This window comes from Lipotes vexillifer, unplaced genomic scaffold (genome assembly GCF_000442215.2).
Source record: "Lipotes vexillifer unplaced genomic scaffold, Lipotes_vexillifer_v1.1 scaffold907, whole genome shotgun sequence".
Taxonomy (NCBI): Eukaryota; Metazoa; Chordata; class Mammalia; order Artiodactyla; family Lipotidae; genus Lipotes; species Lipotes vexillifer.
The window spans coordinates 118,380-146,074 of record NW_006795956.1 but is presented as its reverse complement, the minus strand read 5'-3'; the positions used below and the strand labels follow the sequence as shown (position 1 = coordinate 146,074).

Sequence of the window (27,695 nt, the reverse complement as noted above, 5' to 3'; positions counted from 1 at the left end):
ACTCTGTCATTTATTATGTAAGACTCAATTTTAAAAAAATAAATAGGGTTGCCAAGGCAACTTCCATATTATGTATTTATGTTTTCTGCCATTTCTAAAATGCATACCAATACTATAAAGTCACAGATTTGACCCTTTTCTCTTATTTTCATAAGGTTCACTCTAGAATTACAGGAAATCAATGAAGCCCATCTCAGCTAATAATAGATTTATATTCATTAAATGCAAATGATCATAGTTTAATTCATAATGGAATGATTTCCACTGTATTTGCTCTCCATAGAATTGCTATTAAAAATCATGAAGAACTATAATTAGTTCATGCAGGTGAACTTGTTTTCCATTTTAAAATCATTTTAAAACTGAAATTAATATATATTCTCTATCATCTTAGATATGTTAATGGGTTTTTGTTTAAAGTTGTAAAATCCTATCAGTGATTTTCCATAAAAATATATGTCTGCCTTCTTTGTTTACCATATGTAATTTAAGGTAATCCTGAGAGGCATAAAATAAAATGCCCCTTATAAGAGAAATTCTGGAGCATTCCTTCCCCAAAATGCCCACCCCTTATAAAGACACAAGTCAGGTTAAGGAATTGAGTGGATAGCATGTCAACTATGAAATAATAAACTTGCATTTATGTATCAACTAATAAGAAATGCCTCACTTAAAAAGAATACAGCAGACAATGAAAAAAGCTTTAATTCTGTCTTGAAGAAGAAGAAATGTTACCAGTGAATTACACGCAAAAATAATTCTTTAGGCAAACAGACCACACTAGTGATTTTTTGTTTGTTTTGGTTGCGTTGGGTCTTCTTTGCTTTCTCTAGTTGTGGCGAGCGGAGGCCACTCTTTGGTGCGGTTCGCGGGCTTCTCTTGTCGCAGAGCACGGGCTCTAGGCACGCGGGCTTCAGTAGTTGTGGCACACAGGCTCAGTAGCTGTGGCTCGCAGGCTCTATAGCACAGGCTCAGTAGTTGTGGCGCACGGGTTTAGTTGCTCCGCGGCATGTGAGATCTTCCGGGACCAGGGATTGAACCCGTGTCCCCTACATTGGCAGGCGGATTCTTAACCACTGCGCCACCAGGTAAGTCCCAGTCCTCGGCTTCTTGCAGTCTTTCTGCCCCTTTACTAACCCTATTGTTGGGTTAGGCAAATGGTTCACATTCTTCTAGCAGCATAAACCGCCTTTTTTTAGATTTTACATTCTGTTATAGAGTCTACTTCAGTAATTAAGACAAGAAAAAACCCTTTACTTTGTTATAGAATAAACTGAAAATCAAATAACAGAGCTCAAAATATCTGCCTTTACACTAAAATATATCAAGCCTCTCCTCCGGATTTATTATAAACATAACAAACCCTTCTAAAGTAATAACAATCATGGCTGTTGACTACACACCCTAAAATGTTCCATAAGAAAACACCTACTTCATTATATAAAAAGGGTTTAGGTGCTATAAAATAGTGCGCAGGCACTGTGAATCGAATGAAAAGGTTTTTAACACATATAGAGGATAATGAACTTTAGTCAAAAGAAATATACCCTAAGAAAATTTCAATTAATTTAGCATGTTCAGAAAAGGAAGTGTTTAAGATAATTAAGCTTCTATTTGCCTGGATCTTAATCAGAGATCTGTTTTGTTGTTATCCAATATCATATATTTTTAAGAAATATGGCATTATGAATTAGGAAAAACTACTAAATATAGGGATTTTTTTAAGGCTCCAAAAAATCTTAAAGAGACAAGATCATTTTTCCAAAATCTCTTTTTTTTGAATAGCACAGATGTAGAAGGTTTGAGAATCTGCCTTAGAATGTTATAAGCAGAAACAAAACTTTGAAAAACTGACTTTTTTTTTTTACTTCAAAATGCTGATGCCAATTGAGTTAACTCAGCTTTATTCGTTATCTTTATCACCAAATACAAGGAAAATGTACCAATTCTTTCAAAAGTTCCAGTAGCAATTGCATTATATATGTCATTAAAAATGCATTTTAGGAAATACTTGTTGAAGATAGTTCATGAAATCTGGGCTCATAAAAAACTATGATATAATTTTTATGATAATTAGTTATAGCACAATAATTTCAGTTAATTTAATTTACTTACATTGTAAATAAAAAAGTTCTAAATTTAATTACAGCTCTATTACAGCTCTATTAATGCATAAGACATCGTTGGGAGTTATAACAGAGACCAAAAAGTATATGGGGCGGGGAGACCATTTATTCTGCTTCCTTGAGCTGGAGAAGATCCCCAGGAAATAAAGCTAACCACTTTTTACATTCTGTGACCACTTTTCCCCTATAGCCTGCTGAAATTTGCATTTAAAATTCACTCCCCTACATATCTAATAATCCATCGCATGTATAAATCTAACTATCAACGAAGGGTCAAATTACACACAAAAAGCATAGATGCAAAGAAAATCTAAGATGTACTGCAACAAAATAATCATTATTTTATATTATTTAGCTTAGTGATGACACTCCCTAAAAATGTCTCACCCTTAAGGAAATAAGAATCAGACAACAGGAGAGAAAGACTGCAGTAATTCATATTTCTAACAAAAATTTCTTTCAAAATTATGGACTACATATCACACAACAGTTTGTAAATGCTCCATCCCCTGGCCCCTCAGAAAGGAGAAGAAAAGATAGTAGGGTCTTCACCTATGCAAAAGTAATAAACAAAGCTGTATTTCCATCTCAGTCATCTTGGCTAAAACAGGCTTGGTCATAAGATCTTATTCTCCCCACTTGAATGAGGCATCCTCTCCAAGCCTCTCCTTTTTAGATTTTTCTTTTCTTCCTTAAAAGGATGGGCACACACCCTAAGTGGAAAGCTTTCAAGTACTAGACTATAAACAAGTCTAGTCACTGTGCATGAGATACTGTGTACCAACATTACACAGCTAATACCCTAGCATCTGACAGTCTAAAATTGAAATAGCATGCACAGGTGAAGATCAAGGGTTCTACTCAATATTCTTGCTAAAACTGTCACCCCCCAAACAAAGTACACACACACCAAAAACCTCTATATTCTTTTAATTCTTGAAATACCATAGTAAAAAAGAAAATCACCAGTGGGTATTCTAGAAGGAGAGATTAAGGAGACTCGCCTTGTAATTCCATCTATGCTACTAACTTGCTTTGTGATTTCAGGCAAATCATTTGAATTTGCTGATCTTCACTCCACCTATAAATGAAGCATCTTTGAAAATGTCCAAATCTATTTTAACTTTAAATTTGTATTATTTTATGGTTTTTCTTCATTCAATAGGGGCAGGGGGGAAAAAAAAAACCTTCTGCACTAAACTTGGTATTACCTTAATATCCTATTTATTTAGCAATATTGGATGATTAAGGCTTGCATTCATTCTTTCATTCAATAATTACTTACTAATCATTTAACATATGCCAGGCACTAAACATACAACTGAGAACAAACATAACAAAAATCCCTGCCTTCTAAGAGCTTACACTTGAATGGAGTTTATAGTTTTTTTCTTTTTAAAGTCTAAACTATTTTGAATTTAAATATTTCAAAAATACAAATCACACTTTGTCTTCTTAAAAATATTAACCAGGAATTCAATTATTGATGACTTGGAGCCATCCTTATATACATTAGACTATGCTGCTAGGGTAATGTCTTCAGGAACAGTTGAATACTATTACCTCTTTACTCAGTGGCTCCAAACCACACTGTTCCCATTTGAATTCTTCCTGTATCTGCTTTATAAAGTTTTCCTGGTTCTTCAAACTATCGGGCTGATGGTAATTTTCCCTTTTGATCTTTGGGCTCTCCAGATCACTTCTAACTTGTTGCCACTGTGGTCAGAAAAGTGAGAGCCAACTTAGCTAAAACTGTGTTTAAAACACAAATAAATAGGGTTTCCCTGGTGGTGCAGTGGTTGAGAGTCTGCCTGCTGATGCAGGGGACACGGGGTCATGCCCTGGTCCGGGAGGATCCCACATGCCGCGGAGTGGCTGGGCCCGTGAGCCATGGCCGCTGAGCCTGCGCGTCCGGAGCCTGTGCTCTGCAACAGGAGAGGCCACAACAGTGAGACGCCCGCGTACCACAAAAAAAACCAAAAAACAAATAAATAACTCTGAGCAAGGCAAAAGGAGAAACTCATTAGCATTCTAGCTTTTGGATTTTCAACATTCTGGCTGTATTTATTCAAGGGCCTTTTTCCCCCTTCCTTCCTTTGTTCTAGGTCAGTGGATCTTACCAGATAATGTCTTACCAGAAGTTTATGGTACACGGCGTGGATGAAACAAACTACACAGGTCTCCGATGAAGATTAAAAATTTCAAGCCAGATACAAGCACATAGTCCAAGATAAGAAAAAGAAAATTCTTATTTCATTTCTGCCTCATCTGAACAAATTCACATTACATATATGAAAAAAAATATGGCAAAGCTGTATGCTTCTGCTCTAGAAACAACTAGAACCTTTTTTCTGTGCTCTCTTGGATTTAAGGAAAAGATGACAGATAAAAGGGCCAAAAAAGAAGCTATCTGCCACTCTTAAAAAACTTCAAAATTCATTGTTGGAAACTGGTTTATGAAAAATGCACTTACCATTGGTGAGGGAGAGATTAAAATTGTACACTCTAAGAAAATAATGAAAGCAACAGTTCAACAAAACTCAGGGAGGTATCCCTGAAGGAACTACCCAACTAAGGAAGATGAAAAGAGAAGCATTCATTCCTACAACATGGATTCAACTCGGATTGACTGAAGGTCTGCTATATCCTCAGCATTGTTCTAGGGGCTGGCAATTTCTCTGCTCTCATGGATTGGGGGAAACAAAAAATAAACCTATAAACAAATTTTAAAATTGAGTACTTTAAAACTGACAAGTGCTACGAAGAACAAAATTAGGTTGCAGAGTGACTGCGGGTAGGAGGGATCTGCTTTAGATAGAAAGTCCATGCAGGTTATTTGGCACAAACGTAATTGAGGAGGAAAAGCCAGCCACACAGGGATCTAAGAGAAGGGCCTTCTACACAGAGGGGACAGGCATACAAAGACACACAGCAGGTGTACGCCTGGCTTCCACTGGACACTGTAGGGGCAGCACAGTGAATCATGTGGGCAGTGGGTTCCAGATCAGGTCAGAGAGCCAGACACGTGCCAAGTCACGTATGACTTCCTTCTAGCAAGGTGTTTATTCTGACAAGATAGAGATAGAAAATCAGTGGAAGGTCCTTATCAGTGTGATGACACAATGGAATTTATACAGAGGGAGGGAGGAAAGAAGATCGACCCTAGCTACAGCGTAGAGGATGCTTTCCAAGGAAATAAGAGTAAAAGCAGTTGCTTTTTCTTAAGGACGCCATTAGCCCTGTTCATAATGAGTAGATAAAAGTATGAAAAAAGGACGTAATGGGGGGAGAGAGAGGAAGAGTTAATAAATCATATGAGAAAATAGTAAAAAAAATGTAAACCACAATCAAAAATAGGATGCTGTAATAAGAAAACAAACACTTCAGAGATAATCTTGAATATAAATGTCTGCTGAACTTACACACTTGAAAGACTGTTCCAGCCCATTCAGTCTAACAAGCTGGTAACAAAGAACAGAGTGTCAACTGAGAGAGCCTCTCAAATGCCAACAGCAGAGGTCTTCTTTATACTTCTATTCCCCCTTGGGCTAGGGTACGTTGCAGGTGACTTTCCCCCCCAGCAACTCATGATATCTTGAACTGATTTTGAACTCATATTGGAAAAGAACCCTAGGTCACATCTCAACAAGCTGAGGCACTCAGAACATTCCCCACCAACCACACAGGCAGGGCGCTAAAGAGCTGTGTGAAACTTACTGACACAGTGAGCATAGAGGTAACAGACAAGAGAGACTGCATATGATTAATTACAGTTATTTATATTTATGGGTTTGAATCTTGAGGATGCCTAGCCTCTCCCCATTTTATTTCTTAATTTTCCCCCTGCTGGAGACTGAAGAGCAAAAGTCAATTGCCTGAGTGTTGGCATCACATTGGAAACTAAAGGGCCATGCATTTCAATTCCAGCTCAAGAAACACTCTGGCTGAGCAGATGTAATTCACCAGACCCCAGTGGGCTAGGCTCGCACTGTTGTCAGTCAAATCACATAGCTGATGGAAATCAGCAGAGCACATTAGCAATTTATACTCAACAGCCTCTTCTCAAACATAAATTTTGAGATAATGTTAAGTGAGACCCCAAGTTAATCCAAAAAAATTAGCCCATAGTTGAGCCTGTGATTTTACCACGAGGTCGTCAGGACTTAAAAAAATGACTTACAAAATGGTATTTCTAAAAGGACTCCTGTCAAAATGCCAGGTTCCAACATCCACGCAGCGACCTTCAGGCATGACCTCACCCAGTGCACTTGTGCCTACTCCCTTGGTCATTAGTTTGGCAGCAGCAAGAGCGTGGTTTGTTTTTCAGGCTGTATCTTGAGGCTCTGCAGCGATCACAGGACAGGCAGTCAGCAACTGGAGCCAGACCCCCACCCTGCGACAATCTCAGCCTCAACAAAGCCACCTGAGTTTTCTGGACTTCAGATTCCTCACATAAAAGATTGAGATCATCTAGACATTTCCTTTTTCATGCATTGCTAGACCCCATAAGCTTGGCTTTCTGCTCTCCAGAGTCTCCTGCCATTTTCCCCATCCAAACTGGACCACAAGGGTAGGTCACTCACCAGGCCAAAATGACTGCCGTCCTCTTACTCCACTCTGACTTGAAAAAGCAACATTTTTATGCTGGTAATAATTATAAATATCTAGAAATAAGCGGACAGCCTTAAGTAAGTTACACATTCTAGAATTTCTTGACTGCTTAGGAATTAATTCTTTCTGGGTTAATTATACTCTGGATAGAGATGGGGTAATGGGCAATAGAAAATTAATTATGAAGAGAACAAAAGTAGATAAAATGGTATGTGTGTGTTTCTGTTTTAAAGTATATGTGCATACACACACACACACACACACACACACACACACATAAAGGCTAGAAGGACATACCCAAAAATATTTAAAATCTCATCTTTGAATAGTAAGGTTGAAAGTCATTTTTATTATCTTCCTTGTGTGTATCTTTAAATTTCTAAAATGATCACATGTTATTCTTGTAATAAGAAAAAAAAAAAAAACCAATCTATGTGTGTGTATGTGTGAGTGAGAGAAAAGAGAGAGAGAAAAAAAAAAAGACCTCTAAAGAGCACCGTGCAGATAGATGGCTGACATTTGACTAAATCCCATATCATTTGACCACTACTTGAGTGATTTTCCTGTTACACAACTTTTCTCATCTTTCATGAACTAGATAGAGTAAAAGACCCACACAGAGAAGGAAAAGGATATTTTGCCTTTAGAATTTATTAGGACTCTTGGAACAAGAACTAGAAAATGTCACAGAATTATCTACCTTATTCTGAAGAACAGTCTCTACCCTAACTGGGATGAATTTGCCTCGAGCATCTGACACAATAACTATTTAAGCCTGAGTTAAACTACCCCTAAACTAGTCTTGAATTTCTAGTTATTTCATATTACATCGTCTCAGGGATTTAAAGTTTAACATAACATCAGAAATCCCAACAACTCATCAAACCAGTGACTGCAAACCTGATCGAACTTACTGGCATTTAGTGTTCCCCAGGATTCAATTCCATAAACATAGAAACTCTTCAGCCAACAACACACCCAGGGGACCCCTCCACGGTGCCAGCCCTGAAGGAAGCCACAGGTACACGGTGAAAGCACAGACCATCCTAGACAGAGGCCAACACTCTCTCCCTTTCCCTGCCCCGTGACAATTCAGTGCTTACACGCAGGAACACAGCTACTCCACTAGGCATAACTGGGATCCTTCTGTCATAGGGTGCTGTCCTTGGCATATTCAAACCACACCACTGACCAGTCAACAGAACATTCTCTGCAGGAGATAGCCAGTGTAGAGGTCATCAGGGATCCCCCCTGGACTGAATTCCAACTCAGTCACTTACTTGCTGTGTGACTGACTGTGAGCTTTCGTCTTCTCATGCATAAAACCTCATCTGTTTCGCAGCTTACATTGAAAATTTGAGATAATGTAGATGAAGCGTAGAAGTATGTCTGCTGTCAACAACTCCCATTACTCATAGGTAACCTGCAATGGGTCCCCACACATGCAGTGCTAAACAGGGCGATACAGATTGTGGTTAGAGAGAACAAAGGCAGCCGTAACCTAGCTTTAGCCCAAGCAGCACTTGGCTCTGACCAAGCAAGTGCACTTAAGACTCCCAGGTTGGGGAAATGAATCCTGTCAGTCATTTCCCTTGAAAAAAAAATATAGTAGGCAGGTCTCTCCAGCATTTCTCTAGCATCTCTCCCCCAAATAAACATCTTTTCCATAGAATGGATACCATTATTTGTGGAGCATTCTATCAAAAATAAAAACCCTGGGCTTCCCTGGTGGCGCAGTGGTTGAGAATCTGCCTGCTAATGCAGGGGACACAGGTTCGAGCCCTGGTCTGGGAGGATCCCACATGCCGCAGAGCAACTAGGCCCGTGAGCCACAGCTACTGAGCCTGCGCGTCTGGAGCTTGTGCTCCGCAACAATAGAGGCCGCGACAGTGAGAGGCCCGCGCACCGTGATGAAGAGTGAACCCCACTCGCCGCAACTAGAGAAAGCCCTCGCACAGAAACGAAGACCCAACACAGCAAAAATAAATTAATTAATTAATAAACTCCTACCCCAACATCGTCTTTAAAAAATAATAATAATAAAACAAATAAATAAAAACGCTGTAAAGCCCAGCATCTAACACAGATCTGACTCCAGGCCACAGGTTAGCTGTTCCAGAGGTCACAGGACGCAGCAGGCTCTTTTGTTTCAGGTTAGACTCTGAGCGCATGGAATCCAATGTTTACAGTCTATCTCCAGTAGCTCAATTAGTCGGCGGATTTAAAACCGTCTCTGTAAGAGGCTTGATCTAAGGTTTGTGTCCTGAGTTAACCCAAGTCACTGGGAAAACTTTGACCCATAAGAGTGGTTTTTTGTCCTCTATTCAGAATATTTCCTGGTATTTATTGTTAGTTCAGAGAGGGTGAGGAATTGCTTTCTGGCTCTATCACAAACCTTGAACACCCTCTACCTTGGAAAAAAAATACTAATATAAAAACAAAATGCTACCAAAACAGTCAACTCTATGAGTCAATGTATTTTTAAAGAAACTGAGATATTTCTCAAGAATGTGTCCCTTCTTAGGACCATGCCCTTATCCCAAGATGTAAAAACATACACCATGACTCTAACTGCACAGCAAGAACCTAGGAACAAGAGTCATTTAAGCACCCAAAGAGTCTTGTTTGGCCATTCATTCAATGCATGCCAACCACTAGCCAACAGTCTATTGTATCCTCCAAACCACCTTTACCCATGTCCACACAATCCCGCCCACTCCCCACAGACGCCTCCATCACCCCACAACCCACCTTTGCCCTCTTACCGCCACTCATAGTCCACTGACAACAAGAAGTGACTCACTCCTGCCACCTCAGCTCACATTTGCTCTTCCCACCCTTTTCTGACTAGATTCTGATTGCTGATGTCTGATTTACATTATCTCAATTCTTTTTTTTTTTAGAAGATGTTGGCGGTAGGAGTTTATTAATTAACTAATTAATTTTTGCTGTGTTGGGTCTTCGTTTCTGTGCGAGGGCTTCCTCTAGTTGCGGCAAGCGGGGGCCACTCTTCATCGCGGTGCGCGGACCTCTCACTATCGCGGCCTCTCTTGTTGCGGAGCACAGGCTCCAGACGCGCATGCTCAGTAGTTGTGGCTCACGGGCCCAGTTGCCCCGCGGCATGTGGGATCTTCCCAGACCAGGGCTCGAACCCGTGTCCCCTGCATCGGCAGGCAGATTCTCAACCACTGCGCCACCAGGGAAGCCCTCAATTCTTTGTTAAATATAATTAATCAGTTCATAGGATCAAGGGAACCAAGGTCTGAAGAGACCTAAAAGGAACTGAACATCTTGACCAAGGTTCCCAAAGACTCCACACACCAATCCTGCAATTGTAAGCGGGCACTGGAAACCACCCGGTCAAGCATACCGAACCAATACCAGAAACCCACATTTGTCTGAGGTTCTTTGGGGGTATAACTGCAAAAGTTAATGATTACAACTCAACATAAAGCAATGACGATGGTGAACAAAATCACTGGATAACTCAAATAAAAGTCACTCCGTAAAAGAAAAAGAACACAGGACTAAGTCTGCCTGGTCACTAACTACATGGTCACCAGTTTTCCTCTGCTTCGTCCTCTGCTTCATCAGAAAATTTGCCTCCACTATTAAAGGAAAAGATGGGGGCTTCCCTGGTGGCACAGTGGTTGAGAGTCCGCCTGCCGATGCAGGGGACGCGGGTTCATGCCCCAGTCCGGGAAGATCCCACATGCCGCGGAGCAGCTGGGCCCGTGAGCCATGGCCGCTGAGCCTGCGCGTCCGGAGCCTGTGCTCCGCAACGGGAGAGGCCACAGCAGTGAGAGGCCCGCGTACCACACAAAAAAAAAGAAACAGATGGTACACAAAATATAGTTTATATTTTATAACAGAGAGGCAATATGTAAACTTAGATATGTATTGAGTTTTCCTTTATTCAACATACTCATTCAGCACCTACTGTGTTAAGACTGTGAGTAAACAAATGAGAATAATTTATAGTTTCTGTCTTTCAGGAAGTCACAACTTGGAGAAGAAGATTCTAAAACAAATATGCGTGATACTAATAAGGTTTGGACTAGGGGCTGAGGGAGTAATTTACCCATGGGGTTAATTAAGGGGAGGCAGGAAACATCATCAGGGCAGATTTGTAGAGAAAGCAATAATTAATCAAATGTTGAAGGTTCAGCAGATCCAAGTGAACATGAGCAAAGACATGACTGTATGAATGAATATTGCATTTTCAAGAACAAGGGGGTGTAATATGTATGTCTAGAAAACAGGATGGTATGCAATAGTTATAAGTGAGGAGGTGAGGAGACTGAACAGGCAAGCAAGGGTAAAATCTCTGGAGATCTTATGTGCCAATCAAAGGATTTTGGTCTTTCTTCAGTAAGCAATGGATCACCAAAGAAAGCTTTTAAGCATATTTGTTGGCTACACACTGTGTTACAAGGACTGTGCTAGTCGGTTGATACACGTTATATTAATCCTTACAACATTCCTAGTAGGATGGATAGACACATGTGAATTTAAAGGCCATCCTCCCCACTCCCCACTACCAGAAGCAGTGCTGGGAGATAAATTAAAAGGACACGCATCTGGGAGAAGGGAAATCAGGAGACTGGTTGTAAACATTCCAGCACAAACTCCTAAGGGTCCATACTAAGCCAATGACGGTAACAAGAGTGCAGAGCACACAGGCTAAATACGTTTGACTCTGATGATGGTCCCCAGAAGCAGCACTCCTTAGCTTCTGCCAAATAGGAGAAAGCACCTCCCCCAGGGGTTGCACCACCATTGTGGCTGAGAAAGAGGCCCTCAGAGCACCTGGCGCTCCTGGCCACTTGAGAGCAGTCCCCAAGGAGGCCTTTATACTCCAGTTGGCCACCAAGCCATCAGGAGATGCCCTAGGGCTACAGGTACTCTGAGGAGGCTTTTGCTCACCCTTGGCCACCACATCAACAGGAGCTGCCAGATGTCTGCAACCAGCTCCCCCCAGGACATCACAGGACTAATCCTAGCATGCTGCACAATCCTCTTTACCTCAGTCATCACCAGAAGCCCAACCTGCCCCATTTCTCACCTTCTCAGACCTCTCTCCTTCCCAGTTAAGCCCTCTAGAACTCAAAATCTACCCTTTTCTTCTCTAGATGTTCCTTTCATCAGGCAATACCCTGAAAACATGGAGAAAGCAAGATTTCATCTGAATTTTGAAGGCTGAAACCTACCTACACTGTTTTCACAGCACCCCATTAAAGGGAGGTTGTTTATACTCTCACATTTAAGTCCAGCGTTTAGCCAGGATAAACAGGGATGGCTGTACCAGTTGCTAAAATATCAAAACATCTCTGAACCAGGTGATGACTAGCCCCTTTCCTAGGACCTTCCTATGATTAAGTGATTAAGTGATTAAAGAGTTAATGTCTAGCTTCACAAAAGGCTCCAGTACCCTACCCCAGACTAAAGGTCTGTATCTGCAGTACCCACTCCATTTCAGTTGTAACTACTTTGAGTTAAACACCTGCTTCTATTCTGCAAATCCCCCAGCCTGGAGATCATTAAGTGTCTCATTTCACCTTCCAATTTCTCCTCCATCCTCTTTCAAAAATCTTACCTGTTTGTTTTTTTTTTGAATTTTATTTTATTTTATTTTTATACAGCAGGTTCTTATTAGTCATCAATTTTATACACAGTGTATACATGTCAATCCCAATCTCCCAATTCATCACACCACCAACACCACCACCTCCACTGCTTTCCTCCCTTGGTGTCCATAAGTTTGTTCTCTACATCTGTGTCTCAATTTCTGCCCTGCAAACCGGTTCATCTGTACCATTTTTCTAGGTTCCACATACATGCGTTAATATACGATATTTGTTTTTCTCTTTCTGACTTACTTCACTCTGTATGACAGTCTCTAGATCCATCGACGTCTCAACAAATGACCCAGTTTCGTTCCTTTTTATGGCTGAGTAATATTCCATTGTATATATGTACCACATCTTCTTTATCCATTTGTCTGTCGATGGGCATTTAGGTTGCTTCCATGACCTAGCTATTGTAAATAGTGCTGCAATGAACACTGGGGTGCACGTGTCTTTTTGAATTATGGTTTTCTCTGGGTATATGCCCAGTAGTGGGATTGCTGCATCATATGGTAATTCTATTTTTCATTTTTTAAGGAACCTCCATATTGTTCTCCAGAGTGGCTGTATCAACTCACATTCCCACCAACAGTGCAAGAGGGTTCCCTTTTCTCCACACCCTCTCCAGCATCTGTTGTTTATAGATTTTCTGAGGATGCCCATTCTAACTGGTGTGAGGTGATACCTCATTGTAGTTTTGATTTGCATTTCTCTAATAATTAGTGATGTTGAGCAGTTTTTCACGTGCTTCTTGGCCATCTGTATGTCTTCTTTGGAGAAATGTCTATTTAGGTCTTCTGCCCATTTTTGGATTGGGTTGTTTGTCAAAAATCTTACCTGTTTTGAAGTTCATGTCATTATACTTACCACCCATCACCCCTTCTTGCTGTCACCTACCCATCTACTGCTGTTTCCTCTCATTCGCTGATGATCTAAGCACCTGGCTGTTTCCCTTTCCAAACTCATAACTGTCTTCACTTCTGCTTTCTTCTACATCCACATGGAGGCCCCAGTTCCTAAAGCACCTCACCTCTGATGGTCTTCTCTTTGCCCCTGCCTCAGCCACCTGCCCTCATTGTCATGACCTCTGATTTAGCATTATGATTACTTGCACCAGCTCTGGGACTTCAGCTTCAAGCACCTTACATGTGAACAACACCTTCTCTTTTTCCAGCTCATCTACTCTGGTGTTTCCATTCCAGCATCTTCTTGGCATTATCTGGTTTCCCAATCCATTGGCAATTTCCACACTATCAGTTACACGTGCACTTCCCTTTTTGTCCAGCTTGTGGTCAAGGTCCATCACTGTAAACTCTCCTTTGCAAAAAGCACCCTTAACGCCCTTGGTCCTCTCTTCCTCTTCTTACTTAGCTGGAAAATACTCAAGTTGATTAAGCCCAGCTATCTGCCTGCTCCACACCTCTACCTAAACAGCTAAGAAACTGCCTGAAGAAAGAACCACATCCACAACTAGCCTCAATTAAATTCATGGCTACAAGTCTCTAATGGGCAATCCACATTGACCAGCAATCCTATTACATTTTCCAGGGTGTTTCAAAATAGCCAATTCAAATCTCCTCTTTTCCCAAACCTGTTTCACTCCATCCTACCCCAACATCATCACACGTCATTGGGAAAGGAGAGCGATGAGATAAGAACTCTATCTTCCCACCACCCAAACCATGACCTATCAGCTCTGTGCCCATTCTCTCTGCAGAGCTTCCTTTTACTATGAATGAAATGTTCCTGATCCTAGTGAAGACCAACCTCTTCATCTGTCCCTAAATCTCCCTTCTTGCCTCTTCAAGAATTGTATTCCAAGGGTTATCCATCACTCTCTCCTGCCCTCATCAGTTTTTCCTCTCTAGTTAACCATTCCATCATTTCCTCTCTACTTAAACTCATTCTATCACTCTCTGGTTCTAAGAAACCCATTTCTCAGCCTCTCTTCATGACACAATTACTTGAAAGAATTGTCTCTAAGCACTGTCTCTACTTCCACAACTCAACCCAATAAGCTTTTAAAAACATTTTAATGTCTCCTTTTAAAAACACTTTGAATTCTTAACTTCAGGGATACCACACTCTCCTGGTTTCCCTCCTACCCCACTGGCAACTCCTTCTCTTCTGCATAATACAGTGCTCCAATGGCCCACTTCTCTATCTACACACTCTCCATAGGTAATTCCATCCAGTATCAAATACAACTATATGCAAGTAACTTCTAGCTCCATATCTTCAGCCAAAACCCCTCGCAGAATCTCCAGACTCCATTTATCCAATTGTCTAACTGACATCTCCAAAGGAATGTCTCAGAAGCACCTCAAACTTAGCACAGCCAAAACAGAACATTTTACTTCTTCCTTCAAGTACGTGAATTGCTTCTCTCCCAATTCTCCTCTTCTCAGTTTATGGCCCAGCTGCTCAAGTAAAAAGTGTAAGCCTTTGTCTCAATTCTTGTTTCCTCTCCCCAGAGAATGAATCTATCAGAAAGTTCAGTCAACTCACTTGGTTGCAAAAACAAATCCTAAATCCATCCACTTCTTTCCATCTTTAACACCTGCTCGTCCATACAACTATAATTCCTTAGTTGGGCAACTAAAATAGACTCTCAACTGGAATCCTGCATCCAATCTTCCCTCCCCCACTTACCACAATCCAGTCCACTTTGTGTAGCCAGATCAGCCTTTGATAGCACACAGGCTCAATGGGAACAGCAACACTCACAAGGGGACAAAGTTGGTTCTTGGGGCAGAACGGTGAAAAATCTTACATATTATAATGAGCTGTGGTCCTCCAAAGCTCATCTCTACCCAACAAAATCTTAGTTTTTATATTTAAGGAATACATTCTTGCTAGGGAAATATTAATTTAAAATTTTAATTAATTAATTTCAACTCAATTTTTCTTCTTGGAAAGACATAATAGAAAAAAAAAAAGTTGAGAGACACTATGTCATAGCAAAACCAAACCATTTCATTTACCAGCACATAATCCTCCAATGGCTTATATAACCTCAGAAAGAAATCTAAATGCCTTATCCTGGCTTGTACAGCTCTATAGGATCTGGCCCTTGCCTACTTTTTAAAGGTTCTCTTGGACACTACGGTAGGTTGAGTAGTGGCAGTGTAAAGATATCCACATCCTAAATCCTGGTACCCATGAGTGTTATCTTACACAACAACAATCAAAAAAGAAAAGACTTTGCAAATGTGATTAAGTAAAGGATCTTGAGTGGAGAGATTATCCTGAATTATCAGAGTGAGCCCCACATGCAATCACATGTATCTTCATAAGAGGGAAGCAAAAGGGAGATTTGACACACACAGAAGAGAAGGCGGCAATGTGACCACAGAGGCGAAGACTGGAGTGAAGCAGCCGAAACCTGATGAATGCCGGGAGCCACTGGCAGCTGAAAGAAACAAGGAACAGATTCTCCCCTGGAGCCTCAGAAGGGAGCATGGCCTGCCAACACCTTGATTTTGGCCCAGTGATACTGCTTTTGGACTTCCGGCCTCCTGAACGAAGAGAGAATACATTTCTGTTGTTTTAAGGCACCAAGCTTCCGGTCATTTGTTTAACAGCCACGGGAAACTAATACAGATACCTCTGCCTCTCGCGAAGTTCTGGGTTTATTTACCTTCTTCTGCCCATCAGATTCATCAAGAATACAATTAGGGTTTTGGCACCAGCTGTCTCCTCTGCCTGGAATGCTTTGCTCATCTCTGTACAGCTAGCTTCTGCTCACTCAGGATCCAGCTCAAATGTCAGCTCCTCAGAGAGGCCTTCCCAAACCATCCAAATCCAAGCTAATCACAGCTCTCATCAGCTCATACATCTCATCTTTATTTAATCATTATTATTTCTTCCCTGCACCCCCCAGAATGTTGCTAGGGCTCAGGGCAGGCCACCCCAAAATATGCACAATGGTATATTGATTATTTTGGATTCAAGTTCCTTAAGAAATGGTGAATGCAAGAGGGACAGTCTGACTCTCCTTTCTGTCTCCCTGAAAGTAAGAAATAAACCTCTCATGTGAAAGGTACACTCCCTGAATCTGGAAGTAGGACACCCTTTAGGCCAGAGATAGGGAATCTGGGCAGAGATGCCTATATAAACAAACCTGCTTACTTCTTCAAGCCCACACTCTGGTTAGGCTCCTTACTAATTGAGCACCAAAACCTAAATTTCTTTGTCCTGTCAATTCCTCACAAATTTATTGTTTCTTTGTCTAAAAATATAAAAGCTGCCTGCTTTGGCCACTTCTTATGTCCCATTTCAGTGAGACCTCTGAGTGCATGAATTAAAATCTGTTTTTCTCCTGTTAATGTCTTATGTCAATTTTGTTACTAATCCAGCCACAGGAACTCAAGACAGGTAGAGGGGAAACTTTCCCCCTCCCTGACAATGTAAGTGCTACAGGAGAAGAGACTGTATCTGTTTTGTACACCACTATAATTTTAATTTGTAAAAAATGCCTAGAACATATTAGGTGACTGAGGAACTTAACAAATGAGTGGATGATACAGGTGGGAGAAAGGATGGTGGTGCTCTTCAATGAGAGGAAAAGCCTCATGGGGGCAGGGAGGGGGATTTTGAGTCCTGTCTTGACTGTGAAAATATCCACTGAGTCTGAAATCAAGGAAGAGGTCTGGTTGGGGATGTTGATTTGAAATCAACGAAATCAAAGATATAGATGTACTTGATGGTACAGAGAACATCTACAATGAGAAGACAGTGAACTAAGAACAGACCCTGGGAGCTACAACATCAAGGGGAAGAATCTGCAAAGAGATCCATGAGTAGTAGTCCAAAAGAAGAATGAAGTGTCATGGTAGCCTGGTGAAAGTTCAATTTCACAAAGGAGGGAATCAGCAGAATCACAGAAATTTCAAGCAATAAGCTCCTATGGATTTGCCAGTCGGGGAGAAACCAATAATCATAAAAAGAACAGATTCATCTAAGGTAGAAGCCAAATTTTCAACAGTTGCGGGGTGAATGGAAGGTAATGAAGTAGAAAAACAACATATAAAATACTTTCAGGAAGTGTAGCTTGAAAGAAAGGAGAGAATGAGCATGTAGCTAGAAGGGAGTGAAGAGAGGAGGAATAGTTTTGGGTTTTGGTCTTGTTTGTTATTGTGATGGGAGAATCTTGAACATTCTTGTAAATATTTAAAATGCAGGTGAACATGGAGAAACTTCATATAGTAAGCTAGCTGAAGAAATGGGGGATTTAGAGTACTGGGGAAAGCATAAACTCTGGATAACTCTACCTCTAAGTTGGTAGTTAATGATGCAGTTAATATATTCAGATACAGGGAAGATGTGGAAAGGAGAACAAAATATTAAGATATCAAAATATTGACATGATATCTCTGTTTTCTCAGTATAACAGGAGGCAAGGACACTGTGAAAGGTATAGCTAACTCTTCACCAAAAACCCATAATCTCTTCCTCTCCCAGCCAGACTAGACTTTCCAATCTCCCCTTGTTGATAGGTGTGACTGCGCACCTGATTTCTGGCTGATGCTATTGTGAGTGGAACTGTTACATTCACTTCAAGACTAAGTATTTAGAAAGTGGATATGCTTCTTCTCTTTCAGAGAAGCTGAAGACGCTTGAAAACAAAGTCCTAAGGGATGGCAGAATCAGAAAATGAAAGGTTCCAGGATGCCTGAGTCATCAATTAGAGGAAAGCCACCCACCAACCAAGACTAGGACATGATCAAGAAATAAACATCTGTTGTGTTTGTGCTTTTATCTATTTTCAGATCTTTCTGTTAGAACAGTTTAGTCTGCTCTAACCACTAACGATCATCTTCTGGTAAAGATACGCACAGTGGGATAAAAGGCTCAAAGAAAATGCGGAAGGTTTGGAAAAACTACAGGGAGAAACAAGAAAAGATGCTGTCTAGAAACAGGCAAAGATAAAAGAACTGCCCTGTGGCTAAAGCTGGAGAACATAAATTTGTAGGTGCCTCCAGTTTGCATGATGGTGTTCATTTTCCCACCAGCATTCACAAACCCAGGTGTAGGAGTGGAAAATGCAGATTGATACCAAGTTGCAGGTTGTTTCCACAATCATTAAGACTAAAGAGGATTTTAACAATGTCATGGTTCCTATAAGTCAAATCAAAAGAAATACTGTTTTTCTCTTTCTGACTTACTTCACTCTGTACGACAGACTCTAGGTCCATCCACATCTCTACAAATGACCCAATTTCATTTCTTTTTATGTCTGGGAAATATTCCATTATATATATGTACCACATCTTCTTTATCCATTCATCTGTCGATGGACATTTAGGTTGTTTCCATGTCCTGGCTACTGTAAACAGTGCTGCAATGAACATTGGGGTACATGTGTCTTTTTGAATATTAATTCATATATGTGCAATCTAGAAAAATGGTACAGATGAACCTATTTGCAGGGCAGGAATAGAAACACAGACGTAGAGAACAGACATGTGGACACGGTGGGGAAGGGGAGGGTGGGATGAACTGGGAGATTAAGTTTGACATAAATACACTACCATGTGTAAAACAGATAGCTAGTGGGAACCGGCTGTAGAGCACAGGGAGCTCAGCTCGGTGCTCTGGGATGACCTAGATGGGTGGGATGGGCAGGGGGTGGGGAGGGAGGTCCAAGAGGGAGGGGATATATATGTACACATATAGCTGATTCACTTCACTGTACAGCAGAAACTAACAACATTGTGAAGCAATTTTACTCCAATAAAAATAATAAATTAAAAAAATAAAGAAAAACATGGAAAACAAGAAAAAAAAAGGATATTGTTTCAGGCAGGCATACTGTGCTATGCATTCAATGTCTGAACAAATTCAGCATCACTGGTAGAAACTGTTGACCCACAGCACCAGGATTCAGGAAGTGAAGTATTAAAAAAGGCAAAGTTCAATGAGTCGAGCAGGGGAATCCAAAGTAGCAAAAAAAAAAAAAAAAAAGGGAGTTTCTGTCATACTGGAACATAACTGTGGCTTTGAGTAAGTCACTTACGTTCTTTGGAACCCGGTTTCCTCACTGATATAACAGGGTTCGCTGTCGATATATGAAATAATGTGTGCAAAGTGCGTAGCACAGGGCCTAGAAAAAGGTGATTGCTCTAAATGATACTTATCATTATTATTTATTATCAATAATAAAAAGACAGTGTTGGGTTAGATCTTTAACCCCCTTCCTATTTAAAATTTTGTGAATATATATTTTTTAGATAAATATCCCAGGTACTTAATGGTGGGTTGGGATAGGGGAAAAGGGCAACATAAAGAAAGAGAGAAGTGAAAGGATATTTGTTGTAACAGATCCTATGAGCACAAGCCAGGAGGGAGAAGCAGGGAATGCAGCATCCTCCCAAGTGAATGCCACATCTGGAGAGACTGAGAGAAAGGACATCCCAAACTCGGGGAAGTAAGAGGAAAAGTTAGGCCAGGTTCAGAGGTGAACAGAGCCCACTGACCATGACTGGCTTCCCCTTGCAAGACACGACAAGAGCAATAAAACACCTCCCGCTTTTATGGCTTCAAATTCACACAGTTCTGCCACCTTATTTTACTGAGGAAAAAATTGGCAGGTGCAGAGGCTGACCAAAGCCACAGGCAGGTGGCTATAATGTGACTTCAGGGATGCACAGAAGTAAACACTTGCTTACCCCCAAAGCTCCTTCTACTTAGCCTACATAAATGGTCCCTAAGGTTTTGTCTCGTTAGAATCCAGAGACCTCTGACATAGCGACAAGCTAATTTTATCAGTTATCTTGTTATGAATTAATTTTCTGGATTCTTTCTTAAGAGATTGGATTCGGTAGGCAGGTGGGGGAAAAACGGAGAAGTTAGTGAAGAGAAGGGAGCCCTAAGAGCCCTGACAAAGGTGACTCCTTAGCCGATCTTAAATGACCTCATTTGCAGATTCCTCCACTGGTTTTCTTCACAGATTGCTTTTTTAACTTTGGTTCAACTGCAGCAATTTCCTTTCCTCCTCCTAAAACAAATACCGTTAGATATAAGAAAGGGAGGCCTGAAAAAAGATAAAGATTCAGTTTAACTGATTATCTGAAATGCATCTGTCTGTGTGTTACCTGCTGTCCAATCACACCCCAACCATTTCTATCACTTATTCTTGGTAATTAAGGGATGAGCGAATTATGAGTCAATCATTCATTCAACAACTATTTACTAGGTGTCCCCACATGCAGGGAGTTGGGTTGGGCACATGAGGTCTATAAAATTGTGTAAGATCCAGTGCTTGCTCTGCATGATCTTCTGCAGAAAAGGAAATTATGCATGTTTTCAAATAACGACCATACAGAGGGGTAAATGAGATACTTATGAGTGGCATAAAAAGAGTAGTTGAAGAGTTTAGGAAATGTACAATACACTTCTGACTGGGGTAAGTGAAGGAAAGCATCAGAAAACTGGTAGCCTGTGGTCGGGACATTCAAGGATTGGTAGGATTTTAAAGAGGTAAAGTAGAAGGAAGAACATTAGCACAGGGGCAGCAGTAGGAATAAAACAGATCTAGAGAATTTCACGTAGTCCAGTTGGACTGGATCACGAGAAAGAAAAGGGCAGAAGTTTAATATTGGGGCAAGACCGGAAACGTCCAGGAATTCAAAGATAAATATTTAGAATTTAATGCAATAGGGCAGAGTGACCCACGGAAGGGTGGAACAAAGAGTGACATGATCAAAGCAGTACTGATATTACTGCAGCGAAACAAAACATCCTTTCTTTCTTCAGTTTAAACCAAAGGAAAACGACTTTTGAGAACCTAGTACTCTGAGCCGTACTATTTTCATCACTTTTCAAATACAGGTAGAAATTCATTGTGTTTTATTGAAACTCATAAAATCCCAGTGAAAATTTTCCTAAAATGTTTACCTTGAACATCAACTTTTGTTCCTAGTGTGAATAACCAACCAGACTTAGTGGTCGCTGGTGCATATGAGGTAAGTAGTAAAGCTTTCTAAGTGTGTGTCAGCGAGTCATACTCGAAGACCGTGTCATTTGACAGTAGCAGCTTCTAGAAATCTCATTTTCAGAAAACAGCCTCTCTGTTACAATGTGTGGGGTTTGAAGGATATAGGTGGATAATCAAATATGAAATTCCATAGAGGATATATCACTATTTAAAGAATCTGAGGCTAGAAAAATCTAAATGAAACAGTCATTGCTCACACTTTAACAGTATCTGACTGCTACAGAATAAAGTACACTAGTAATCATTTCATTTTGCCAGAAAAAGTAAAAGATATCCCCAAGTAACGCTTTCGAGTTTTGTTAATACATTTTGTCACAATAAATTTTTACTTAGGAGGGCACCATTTTCTATTAGTTAATTTTTTTCCCACTAATTTTAGTGAACTAACAGAACCAGAGCTTGACGTAATTAAAATCAGAAACAATGTTTTGTCTGCTGCACAAATCAGGAACCTTATTTTAAAAGAATCAACAGACAATTTTCAACTGAAAAATGGGAAATAAGAACACAGATACGATATAGGAAGAAATATTTAACCCAAAGAACTAGTAAGAACTGCCAAAAAAAAGGTGAAAATCCTGGGAAACAAGGGGGAAAAAACCCAAAACAAACAAACAAAAATGGTCACATTCACGTCAGGACACAAAATTAGAGTTCTAGACAAACTCTGACCACAGTCATTACCTCAACATCCTCAGGTATTCAAACCATTAGCTCCTCAAGCTTCCTTTTCCTAAAATGCTCCTGAGATCAATCCCTGGTCAGGTAATACAGGAAGAGGTCTAAAGTTGTTCGACATTTCCTGGCTTGTAGCCACGTTGGCCCTTGTTTTTCTCACGTGCAGTTGAATCTGATCATCTCTCCCCCCACTACATTTCTTTCCCCCATCATGTCAACAATTCTAAAACAAGGAAATATACAACACACCCTTTTATTAAGTTGCCTTCTTATCTCAAAGGTGATGAATCCTGATGGAATTTTCTGAGTATTTTGAAGAGCATCTAAAACCACTTTTATAACAGCGTCTAAAATTAGCCAGTTGTGGGGATCCCAAACTTAATGACTAGTAATTTTCCCCCAGAAACTTCAGATGAAAACAATATCCTATTATATACAACTGGAGAGTGTAAAAGGCAGGCCATCTGACACTTTGTTTTAAGCAAGGGTGTTAAAAGTGGCAAGAATGAAAAGTTATAATTTTTAACCCCAATCCTGGGTTTTAAAACTTCAGAGACACAGTGAAAAGTATCATTTAGTTCATGTACAGAATTGTATTGTAGGTTTCTAATATGCTTTTCCATAGAAAGTTTACTTTTGAAAGTATACGATTGTTTGGCTTTTTAATACACTGAAGTACAAAACAGCAAACATTCTTGAAACAAAAATGATCTGCTGTAATCTTCAGGAAACTTTAAGTCTCTCTGTTGCTGAAGTGATATTCTCTTCACCACAAAATTGTCTCCAGCTACTTGAGCACATGTTAACCTCTCCCTTCCATAACCATTGGGTACCGGACTATGGAAGATCTTACGCTGGTCTGTAACTGCTCAACATCTATACGTTCTACCTTGTTAAATGAACTCTAACCTTCTCAAGAGCAGGATAACCATATTTTTCTTTATCTTGTTACTATATAATGCTGCACAAGACTACAGAAAATTTCATTTAAGAAGTCAAGTGTTACAGATATTTGATTCCTAATGCTCTTTCTAAAGTGTTGTTTCTGTACGTAGGACAACCTAGTGAGTCTGGTTGCTGACAAGTAGAAAAAAAATCAAGTTCTGGAAAACCTGAGCAGAAACTTCATCACACTAAAAAACTAAAGAGGAGAAATTAGATAATGATCTGGAAATTGTTTCCTGTCTCTAATAACCATAGCTGCCACTAACTTCCCCCTCCCCCTTCCTTCTATCACACACACCAAATTAACGGGGAAAAAACCTGGATAATTCATTCACAACATGCAAGAGCTAAATTATCCAACTATCTGCATTCTTTCCCCAAGTCTTCCCTTTTTTAATATAAAAATTAAAATATATAAGAAAGAAGAAAGTAATATTTTGAAGTCTACTACCTGAAAGGAACATCACTAGTGATTTTACGTGTTATATCATATATTATTATCTACATTTTGTCAGTGAGACAACTGAGGCCCAGTGAGGTTGAATAGTTTCCCTAAAGCCAAAATCTCGGGTTTTCTTCCCCCACTACATCCAGCTAGAGTTTGTCCCACAGTTTAGTCACTCATTGAGAAAACATTTATCACAAACTAGTCACCACTCTAGATACTGGAAATACAAAAGTGTGTGAGGCAGCCCATGCCCTCTCACAGAACGTACATTCTAGTAATGAAAGCAGAAACTAATAGCAAACGGGATAATTTGAGAGTTATAATTATTCACCAATATGACTTATGTACAGTGATAGTCAAATATTTCTAAACATCTCTGAAATTAAATAGTTACAAAAACAAGAGGCGAGGCATTGACGATTGGCCCTCTTGTCAATTACTGAGCTAAGCCATTGCGTCTTTTAATAAATCAGAGGGAGAGAGAAGGAAGCAGAGTATTAATGCTGCTCAGAATGTCTATAAAATAAAGTGACTATGTGAGATATCAGAATGGACAGCTCCAACAATGCTGGTTATCAAACCCCAAATTCCATCTTTATCCATTGTTACTAAGGTACCGCTGCATCATTTGACGAGTTGATTTCGAAAAATCAAGGGAGTGTTGTAACTTGACATAATCCCCCTATCAGAAACACAGGAGGGTTCCAACATCTTCATCATAAGGTTCCCCAGGCTGCACATGGTATCTGTTGAGCAATGGTATCGAGCACTCGGTCCATGGCCAGCAAGAACTCTGGCACTCAGAGAATAGAGTGGTCAGTAGCTACCAGGAAGTGCCTGGCCCCCGTGTGGCAGTTCCCATTACCCTCCACACTCCAAAACTTCACATCTATTAAACTTGGGAATGTATGCAAAATTGTTTTGTTTTAAGCAATGAGGACTCAGTGGAACCTACTTTTCCATCCCATACCTATTTATACAAGTATAAAAGTTGACTAAATTAGTTGTCAGCTATTTCTATAGCTGTCCCCACCCTTTTCCATGATATTTATAGTGTTGCGTAATTTGGGTTGGCCCCGTCACTAAGAGAACTTGCATGTGTAAACTTTGGAACTCCTGAGGAGGGCAGTTCCCAGAGTGAATGCTCCCCCGAAGAAGATGGAAGGCAGTCTAGAGGTCAAGGGCTCCAGATCAGCCCTTCATTCCCAGGGCTATACGTTCCTACCAAAGCACGCTTCAAGTCTATTTTTGACGCATAAGTTACTACGTGGGGAGTAGGGTCTGTTTTAAGTTCATCAGGGTACACCTTCCACTTCCTCCTAAAACTGTCACACTCCAGCAGCTAAGATCTCAAAGAAGCCTCAGTCCCCTTCTAGAATCTTTCCCTCCCTTGCTTCAGAAGGCAGCAACAGTCCTTTTCAGACGAGCGGCATCCACAAGCCAAAAGTTTGCAGCAAACTTTCATTTAGACATCAACCCTCACCCCAAAGTCCTGCCACTTAACCAAGGAGGCAAAAGGATTCCACCCCACCGCCCCGCTCCCGGTAAGAATGAGCCCACGTTCTGTTCTAAATCTTTCCCCAGATTCTGCCACCACCCACCCCAACACCGGACTCCATCCGGTCCGAGAGGGACCACCCCCCGGCCCAGAACCCAGGGGGCGGGGGCACGGGGGTCTCCCGGGAAGCACACACCTTAGATTGATCCTCTCGCGCGAGGGGAGAGAGAGCAGAAGCACCCGTTTCCGCGGGCCTGGGCGGAGTCTCTGCCTCCCCCGAATCAGCGCCTCGGTCCGTATACTAGCAGCGAGGCGCGCGTGGATGTCACTCACCCCGAACAAGCAGGGCGACTGTAACCCGACGCACCAGAGCAGCCGCGCCCCCGCCTCCCCCGAAACTCGCGCCTCCCGCTCCCCTCCCCGAGGGTCGACCCCGGCGGCGCGACCGCCACATCCAGCCGCATACCTCGGGCCCAGGCTCCGCCGACCCAGCGGGGAAGCGCGGAAGTGGAGGCGGGGGACCCGGCCGGGAAGGCGGGGAAGCGCTGCGAACCAGCGGGCAGAGAACGAGCGAGGTCTCCGCCTCCAAATGAACATGACTAGACCTGGGCGCGGGGCCCGTGGGGATGGGCCGCGGCGCGGCGTGTGCGTGGCCCTGGCCCCAGGCCCCAAGTCCTGCCCGCGTCCTCGCCCGGCCTCACTCGAGGCCCTCCGCCCAGCCTCGCCAGCCGGCTGGCGGGCCGGGAAGCCTCAGCGGGGCTAGGCCGGGGGAAGACGGCGGAGGTGTCTTTTGGGCCATCCTCGCCACCTGCCCAAGAGAGAGGAGACACTCGTCCGCCTGCACGCCGGCGGGGCTGGCTTACCTGATTTCTCGTTACCCGCCCCCGAATCTGGCTTCCCCTATTCGGCAGGCAGGCTTCCCTGGGCCTAGAAACGCGTCTGGGAGGCAGGCGGACCCCTGGGACCCCACCGTCAGAGCCCAAAGCCTTCGCCCGGGCTCCCCCCGCGCGCTCTGGAGGCGCGCCCGGCCGCCTGACCCCTGCCTGAATGTCAGCAAGAGCCGCAGGGAAGACCAAGCCCAAGCTTCAGGGGGTGGGATGCTGAGCACGGGCTCCTCGGGCCCAGCCTCTTACAGGTGGGGGGAGGGGAGAGCCCGGGCAGCAGAGCAGCAAGCTTCCCAGTTGCACCCCCAGAACCAACCCTGCCCACTGAGCATGCCCAGCTCACTTGTTGGCACTAGAAGTGCTAGGCGAGGCCAAGGGGGCCCAGGGAGGACGCAGATGGGGTTCAGATTGACCCATTTCTTTAAGGTCTTTCCTCTGACGATCTCTGGGAGCTTTACACGTAACGTTTCTACCGTGGTATTGGAAAATACCCAAGGAAGGGTTGGAAAGGCCTTCCAAAAAAAGGCAGCCAAATTAGTTTGAAACAAAATCGCAGGGGTGGGGCTTTTTCAGCCAATTATTTATTGTCACTTACTAATTTCTTTAAATACCAGATAATTATTATAATTGACCCAGAGGAATATGTAGTTTTATTGGGTCCCAAACTCATCATAGTAACAGGAAACCAGCCTATCCAATGGGTAGTCTCTGAAGTGGAACAGCGGGGGATTGGGGCCGGGGGTGGGGGTGGGGGGCTGTTAAGTGATCAATGCTAGGTTCCCATCCCCACACCAGTTGAGTCAGTCGGTGGATGGAACCTGGAAATCTTTATATTTTAAAACTATGGGTCTCAAAGTGTAGCTGGGGGAGCCAGAATCACCAGAGAACTTGATAGACATGCAGATTCTCAGCTTCACTCCAGACTACCTGATTCTTAAACTCTGGGGCCAGGGACCTAGCTGATTGAACAAGCCCTTCAGGTGATTCTGGTGCACACTACAGCTTGGAACCACTGTTGAAACCCTCCCCCCACCCCATGATCCACATGAGCACCCAGGCAGGGTTGAGAACCCCTCTAATAGACCATTGCTTTCACATTTTTTCAAATCCTAAACATTTGTCTAGAAGAGCAACACGTTGCATAGAAAAGGAATAATCTGGCAGAATTGAGGTGCCAGTCCTGGATTTTCTTCCCACTGATTCTCCCAGGACAGTTCAGTGCTTGGAAAATGGAGACAACATATTCACTTTTGTACCTAGCACAGTCCCTATAACATAATAGATGTTCTATAATTGTTCATTGATATGAAATGAATGCTCAGGTGAACAATTTGTTCCGAGCCCTATTATGTCTGCTGTTTATTTTCCCCACAAGTCCTGGTCACCTTGCTAGCTAACAAGCCAGCAGGGATTCAGTTCTCATCAATAACCCATGACCATCCATGATGGTCCAATCCAAGTCAGACCCTGACGGAATAGGACATGGGAGGAGGTAGAGAACTTTGAGGTGAGAAAACTCAGAAGCCCTGGACATGTTTTCACTTGCCAAGGCTGGGGCACAAAGCAACCAAAGGAAAGCAGGAGGACCCTAGGCATTGGTGGAATTCAGGAAAGGTATCAAATGAAAAAGGTGTGTAGGGGAGGGGTTAAGAGAGGAGAGATAAGAAAGCTTAACATGCATGATAAGCATACAGCTTACTCTGGATCTTCTTTTTCTAAACAACCCACCTCAGCCCTCCTCTTCCCCATGCTCCATACACATCTAATCTGAACTACAGCCTTGAAAAAAAAATTTAATTAGAAATCATTGTAAAATAATTACTTCCAATTACTGCATAAAAACATAGCTGATTTGTAGTTATTCAACATAACTTAGGCAT

At 41.9% G+C, this 27,695-nt stretch overlaps 1 protein-coding gene across 1 annotated transcript in view; it reads right to left on the bottom strand.

Moving 5' to 3' along the window:
* GPD2 (glycerol-3-phosphate dehydrogenase 2) overlaps positions 1–26,132 on the bottom strand; it is a 132,249-nt gene extending 106,117 nt beyond the window's left edge. Inside the window, exon 1 of the mRNA XM_007467986.1 lies at positions 25,795–26,132. The gene's annotated coding sequence lies outside the window, so the exon portion shown is untranslated. The remainder of the gene's footprint in view (positions 1–25,794) is intronic.
* Between the last annotated feature and the right edge of the window lie 1,563 nt (positions 26,133–27,695).